The 7,672-nt window shown below is 49.2% G+C and overlaps 1 long non-coding RNA gene across 1 annotated transcript; it reads right to left on the minus strand.

Moving 5' to 3' along the window:
• Window positions 1-6,677: 6,677 nt before the first annotated feature.
• Window positions 6,678-7,672, minus strand: LOC125612285. The gene is made up of 2 exons (XR_007342580.1): window positions 7,553-7,672; window positions 6,678-6,969 (listed from the first exon to the last, which is right to left on the minus strand). It is a non-coding gene; the product is annotated as an uncharacterized LOC125612285 (long non-coding RNA).

Below are 7,672 nucleotides of genomic sequence, written 5' to 3' on the forward strand. Positions count from 1 at the left end.
GCAAAGCCACCAGGATCCAAGCCTGGGGCTGAACCCCAAAGACCTCGACTAAACCTAACTGCTCCCAAAGGCCTCACCTCTAAACACCCGGCAGTCAGACCTCCCCCCTCCCAACTCCAGGTCAGACTTCCCCCTCCCAACTCCAGGTCAGACCTCCCCCCTCTCAACCATTAACATATGACTTAGGGGTCAGATTCCTGCTTGAGTCCAGGGGGAGGAGGTGGGAGGGGAAATTCCTTGACATGCTATTCCCATCTGAAGATGCCATATTAATGAATGCCTTTGACCTAAAACCTACTGATGTTTTCATTATCCAGGCTTAATAAGCCCCATTGCAACAAATAAATTAGTAAAAAAGAAAAAAAAAATCAACAACAACAACAAAACCAATGGGGTGTATCTCTGTGGTAGAACACTTGCCCAGCAAGCCTTGTTCTATCCCTGGCACTGCTAAAAAAAAAAAAAAAAAAAAAAAAAAAAAAAAACACTGTGTGTGTGTGTGTGTAAATTCTGGATTGAAGCGTCAGTTAGGGGAAGAGACATGAAAGAGAAAGGAGGAGGAAGAGATGTACTTGAACAGTCATCTGGAGGAGCCTTCAGTTATTTGGACGTGAATTTCAGGAGTATCCTTATAATTATATTAAATTAAAGATCTCACAAATTATGGGTCACAGATAACCACTTGCCCTGTGGGGCACTTGTACAAAGATGCAGTTAAACCGGGTGGGGTGGTGACACATGCCTATATAGTCCCAGTGACTCAGGAGGCGGCGGAGGCAGGAGGATCTCAAGTTCAAAGCCAGCCTCAGCAATTCAGGGAGGGCCTAAGCAAGTCAGCAAGACCTTGTCTCAAAATAAAAAATAAAAACATAAAAAGGGCTGAGGTTGTGGCTCAGGGGTAGGGCCCCCCGGGGTTCAACCCCTAGTACTCCAAACTAAAAACAAATAAAATAAACAACAAATATGAAGTAAAAATGGTGTCCTAGGACCAGAGTGACAGTCAGCTCACTTCACTCCACCAGGGCCTGCAGCCTCCCACCCTGGGGATCCCTTAGGTGGAATTGGAAGTTGCTGTTTAGCAGACCAAAGCCAAAGCTTTGGTTTCTCGGCTGGCAGTGTCCCCAGCTAGAACTCCACGTGACCACCCAGGGACCAGCAGAGTCCCTTCAAGGGCAGTCAGAGGGCTGAGCCAGTGGCTGCTTCCAGTTCATGCCCCCACCCCAGAGGGACCTGGTGGGGGGAGGGCTCCCTGGGGAATCTGAGCTGAGGTCCCAGAGCTGGTGCAGAAGAGGAGAAAGACCCACTTCCACTTCCTTTGTCTCTCTGGTGGGAAAGGCAGGAAGGCGGAAAAAAGGTTGATCTGATTTTCACTGCAGATGTCTCACTGCAGAGCACAAAGGGGCTTCAGGCTAGATACCGCGGTGCCCACGGGTTACCCGGGCTCCTCGGGAGGCTGAGGCCTGAGGATCAGAGTGGGAGACTAGCCTGGCAGATTCAGCAAGACCCTGTTCAAAAACAAAAAGAAAAAGAAAGTTTTTCAAGAGTCTCCCTGGCCGTTCTTGCAGGCCTCTGAGCAGGTGTGGATGTCACTGTGGTTATTGTTGAAAACAGAGGCTGAGAGAGATCAGGTGAGGGGCCCGCGGGGACCGGACTCCCTCTAGCCTCATCCATGCAGACCTTTGTTCACAGACTAAACAGTTCCGTTCTGGAAGAGCCCATCCAGCCGCCCTGGGTCCTCTGTGCAATCCAGCTAGCTTGGTGACTTCCTCATTCTTCTCCTTCCTCACGCTGTAAATGGAGATCAGGGTAATTCTTGAGAAAATGGAATTTAACAGGGCAGCAAGTCTGGGAGAGGAGAAGGAGGGACGAGCCCGGTCGGTGCTGGAGCATGAAACGCTTCCAGATGCCAAAATCACTTACCGCTGGCTCCATTTTGCTGGCAGCGCTAAAATTAAATACTGCTTTCCAGTAGCTGCGGTGGGAATTGGATTTTGCATCTTTTATTAGATCCTTTGGAAATGACCTTGAAAGGTAGGAGAAGCTCAGTGGTAGAAAATAATATTGTCAAGAGAACAGTGACTCTTGAAAAGAGTTTCAACATTTTTAAATCGTGGGTTTTAAAGCCAGGCAAAGTTCAAGTGTCTGAACAAGGCCTCTTTAGTAGCCCCCCAAAAAAAAATAAATAAATAAAAAATAAATTTAAATTTAAAGCAAGATCTTTTCCACAACTACTTGAAGAACTGCGAACTGCTGCCACCTCATGGAAAACTCCTATAAATTTCCAGCTTAGGCGAGAATCCATGTTTGCATTTTTTTCTGGGTCTTTCTCTCATTCCTGCCATCCTGTCATGTGCCCTTGGACCTAAACCCCTGGGAATCTCTGGCCTACAAATTGCAGTTTTATATGATTGTAGGCCAGTTTGAAAATGTTAAGAAAACCAGAACAATGGGTTTAGAAATCAAGAGATGAGCCAGGCATGGAGGCACACGCCTGACATCCCAGCAGCTCTGGAGGCTGAGGCAGGAGGATCTCAAGTTCAAAGCCAGCCTCAGCAAAAGTGAAGCGCTAAGCAACTCAGTGAGACCCTGTCTCTAAATAAAATACAAACTAGGGCTGGGGATGGGGCTCTGTGGTCGAGTGCCCCTGAGTTCAATCCCTGTACCCCCAAAATTAAATAAAGAATACTTAAATGACTTATGAACATAAAAACCCTAGAACCCTACTCCAGGTGCTGGGCTCCAGAGGACTGATTACTGTCTTGGGCAAGTCACTGGTTCTGCTCCGGGCTGCAGACTCTCCCTTGTCCACACTGCCCACCTGAGGGTGCCTGAACCTACACTCTCTACACCTGGGACATGACCCACGGAGGTAGGACAGCTGAGGGCCATGGCTCGGACACCTACACATTCATCCAAGATCATAATTGTGACAATATTTATGTGGCAAATAAGTTTTCAGATGTCTCCTTCATGAATGAGCCCTGCTGTGTGTTTCACCAGAAAAGTGGAGATGAACAAGCCCAGTCTTCCCCTCAAGAAGCCAGTCTGTCAGGGTGACTGGGCATGGACAGTTACAAATCAGAAAGAGGTGGCAGGCTTTCATGCCCCCTCTGGGCCTAGTACTGTTCTACATGCTTGATGAATATAAACTCATTTAATGTTCACAATGCCCCTTTGAGGTGATACTATTTGCCTTAGTCCATTTTCAGTTGCTATAGCAGAGTACTCTGAGACTGAATGGTTTATAAAGAATAGAGGTTGATCTTGGCTCAGGGTTCTGGAGGTTGGAAAGTTCAAGAGAATGGCACCAGTATCTGCTTAGCTTCTGGTGAGCTTTGTGGTGCTTCAACTAATGGTGGAAAGTGGAAGGGAAATTTGCAGAAGAAAGGAGAAGATAAAGGGAACAACCCATTTAAAAAAAATTTATTAGTTGTTGATGGACATTTATTTATTTACATGTGGTGCTGAGAATCGAATTCAGAGCCTCACACATGCTAAGCAAGCACCCTACCATTGAGCCTCAACCCCAGCCCTGTGAACAACCTATTTTATAAAAACCCACTCTTGTGTTTGTTTGTTTGCTTGTTTTTTTGTGGTGCTGAGAATCAAACCCAGTGCCTCACACGTGCGAGGCAAGTGCTCTACCACTGAGCTACAGCTCCGGGTCCTCTTCAATTTTTAATCCACACATGGTGAGTGTATACATTTACAGTTTCCAGTGCAATATTTCCAAACATTTATGTTTGGAATGATCAGATCAGGATACTTGGTGAACCCATCGCCTTAAACACGTATCTCATTTCTTTGTGTTGGGGATATCCTCTCTGCTAGCTTTCTTTTTGGTACCAGGGATTGAACTCAGGGGCCCTCGACCACTGAGCCACATCCTCAGCCCTATTTTGTATTTTAACTAGAGACAGGGTCTCCTTGAATGGTTAAGCACCTTACCATTGCTGAGGCTGGTTTTGAACTCCTGATCCTCCTGCCTCAGCCTCTGGAGCTGGTGGGATTGCAAGTGTGTGCCACCCCACCTGGCTTCTACTAGCTATTTTGAAAAGCGCAATGAATTCTTGTCACCATAGTTATTCTTATTCCATTGTTCTCTAAAGCATTAGAGACTATTCCTTCTACCAGGCACAGTGGTCCACACCTGTAATCCCAGTGATTCAGGAGGCTGAAACAGGAGGATGGCAAGTTCAAGGCCAGCCTCAGCAACTTAGTGAGACCCTGTTTTAGCATAAAGAATAAAAAGGGCTGGGGATGTGGCTCAGTAGCAAAGCACCCCTGGGTTCAATCCCTGGTACAAGAATAAATAACTAAATAATTAAAAGAGGGGTAGCGTGTGCTAGTGCAATGGCAGCAGTTGGCACCACCTAACCCTGAACTTCAGGTCATCGGAGAACAATGGGCCTCATTTCTTATTTAAGGCGCTGCTTGTATGCAATCCTGCCTCAGTAACCTGTGCTCCGTGGTTTTAATTTAAAGGAACAGAGGGCAAAAAATTGACATGTGTGCACATTTGTGATTAGTTTCAGGAGCATGAAGGTGCTGAAGAACACAGATAATCCCAGAAACAGTGACAATTCACACCAAGGGTGAAGACTGCGGGCCACAGAATATGAAGTGCACATTTATGTGGTTCATATTGTGGGATCAAACATCTACCTGTCGTGTTTATAAAATATAATAAGGTCTAAAAGCTTTATTAAAGGGCTGGGGTTGTGGCTCAGCAGTAGAGGGCCCCTGGGTTCAGTCCTCAATACTGGAGAGGGCGGGTGGGAGAGGGGGAGAGAGAGAGAGAGAGAGAGAGAGAGAGAGGAAGGGAGAGGAGGCTGGGACTTTGCTCTGTGTTAGATTACCTTCCCAGCATGTGTAAGGCCCCGGGCCTGATACCCAGGCTGTCCTGGCTGGGGGTATGACAGGGGGAGTCTCAGGGAACCAGGCCTGGGAGGCAGAGGAGAGGACAGGCAGAGGTGGCCTCCGGTTGGTTCTGCAGTGTGAGTCGCTCTGTGCACAGTGTGTGGAGGGTCCGGCCCCAGCCTGCCAGCCCAGCTCAACAGGGAGAGCCTCTGCTGGGGACACGGGACCCAGAGGGGCCCTGCAGCGTAGCAGGGGAGGGAAGTGACCAGGGCAAGGGGAGGTAGGGCAGGCCCTGGTCCTGGGGCCTAGGCCAGTCAGCCAGAGGAAGGACAGCAGTGGTAGGTAGCACTGGTCCCCATTCAAGGGCAGGTCCCAGGCCCCCTGCTCTGGGGCTGGACCAGCACACAGGGAGCTGCGCACAAGGGGGGCCGTGTGGCTGGCACCAAGAGGCAAATCACTGGGCTCAGGACCAGGGCTCCCCAAGGGCCCGCCTGGCTCCAGCGTGGGGGGGGGGCCCTCTGCGGGCACCCTGGGGGTGGCGTGGGGCGGCAGTGCCTGCCAGGCCCCTCTCTGTTTCTGTTTCCTGTGGCGCTGGCGCTCCTGTCTTCTCTGCTGTCTGGGTGGCTTCCTCAAGCAAGGCTCTTCTCAAGCAGGTGCCTGGATCATTTCTGCTTTTGCAGAACTTGGCTGGGATCCTGCAGAGAAGTGGCCATTCAGCTTCACAGGGCCCCAGGGGCTGGGGGACTGGGGAGGGAGGCCACCGTTTCCCAGAATCCCCATCTGACTGCATTTTCCTCCCCTCCCCTGCCTTCCTGAATGAGGCTTTTTGAAAAAAAAAAAATCTCTTTTTTATTGGAGCATCAAAGTGGGATTCATTATGCAGACTCGACTCGAACAAGTACACGGAACAGAATTTTATCAATCTCATTTCTTAGTACCTCCGGCCTCCCTTCCCCTGGCCTCCTTGTTCTACTCTACTGGGTACTGGGTCTTCCTTCTATTTTTATTGTTTATTTAATTAATTAATTTATTCAGGTACCAGAGATGGAACTCCGGGGCACTCAACCACTGAGCCACATCCCCAACCCCATTTTGTATTTTATTTAGAGACAGGGTATCACTGCGTTGCTTAACGCCTCACTAAATTGCTGAGACTGGCTTTGAACTCATGATCCTCCTATCTCAACCTCCCCAGCCGCCGGGATTTCAGGCGGGTGCCACTGTGCCTGGCCGACTTCTTATTTTTTAGCAGCAGAGATTGAATCCAGGGCACTTAACCACTGAGCCACATCCCCAGACCTTTTTATTTTTCACTTTGAGACAGGGTCTTGCTAAGATGCTTAGGGCCTTGCTAAATTGCTGAGTCTGGCTTTGGAACTCTCCACCCTCCTGCCTCAGCCACCTGAGCAGCTGGGATTACAGGAGTGCAACATCTCACCCAGTTTATTTTTAATTTTTAATTAGAGCATTATAATTATATATAAAAGTGGGATCCGTGTGGCCTATTCCTACATGGATTTAGATAAATTTATTTCATTCCTCAGAATTTCTCAATGCAGTTTCTGTCCAGGGACAGATGGAACTGAGAAAAGTCATGGCCCTTAACTGGGCACAGTGACACCAGCCTGTAATCACAGCTGTAATCCTAGCGACTCAAGAGGCTGAAGCAGGAGGATTATAAATTTGAGGCCAGCCTGGGTAATCTAGTGAGATTCTGTTTTAAAATTAAAAATAGAAGGCCTAGGAATTAGCTGGGTGGTAGTGTTACCAAAAACTTGGTCCTTGTCCCTGGTGTCAATCCAACAATGAGGACACAGTTTTGACAAAAAGGAAAAAACAAGGTTCACTGCTTTGCAAGCAAAGGAGAAACACAGGGGACTGCTGTCCCAGAGGCTGGGATTCTGCCCATGAGCAGGAACAAGGGGGCTTTTAAAGAGGTGATTCAAAGGCCACCTTCCACGTGTTCTAGGTCTGAGCTGTAATTCACTTGTTAATTTAGGAGAGGGTCATTTCTGAGATCTTCTGGTGCCATCCCCAAGTCTGGATGACTTCCTTCCCATGGTGGGTGGTGCTCAGGACAGAAGAAAGGTGATCCTGTTTCCCCTGAGACTGGGGAGGACAGGGAGAGGAAGAGAAAGAAACATGTCCGTTTTAAAATAAGCCACAATGGCTGGAGGGGCAGCAGGGGCTGGGTTCAAAGCATCAGGTGGACCCGGTGCAGTGAGTGCCCTGGGCTCAGTCTGCAGGACCGAGCACGGTGGTCCCTAAGGTAGGGCCGCGCGAGCTTCAGATGAACAACACATTTTTTTTCTTTTTTTTCTTTTTTTTTTTTTTTAGAAAGAGTGGGAGAGAGAGAGAGAATTTTTTAATATCTATTTTTTAATTCTCGGCGGACACAACATCTTTGTTTGTATGTGGTGCTGAGGATCGAACCCGGGCCGCACGCATGCCAGGCGAGCGCGCTACCGCTTGAGCCACATCCCCAGCCCCTTTTTTTTCTTTTTAGTCTAAATGGCGCTGCAAGGATTGCTTCGGAAGGCCGGCTGGTGGTGGAGTGACCCCCTTGGGGACATGGCCTCTGTTCTCTGATGCAGAATCTGGCCACCGGGTCCACCAGGGCTCAGCTTTCCGAGCTTATCAGATTTCCCAGCAGGAGGAGGGAGGGGGAAGGAGACAAAGGAAAGGCACTAACCCCTCCGAGGGCCTGAGCGTGGCTGGGCCCCGAGGCTCTCCGGGAGGAGGACCGCGCGGGAGGGTCCCCAGGTGCAAAGCTGGCTCGGCCGCCAATTCCGCGGTCTCGAGGCTGCGGCAG

The sequence above is a fragment of the Marmota marmota genome, unplaced genomic scaffold (genome assembly GCF_001458135.2).
Source record: "Marmota marmota marmota unplaced genomic scaffold, marMar, whole genome shotgun sequence".
In the NCBI taxonomy this organism is placed as follows: domain Eukaryota; kingdom Metazoa; phylum Chordata; class Mammalia; order Rodentia; family Sciuridae; genus Marmota; species Marmota marmota.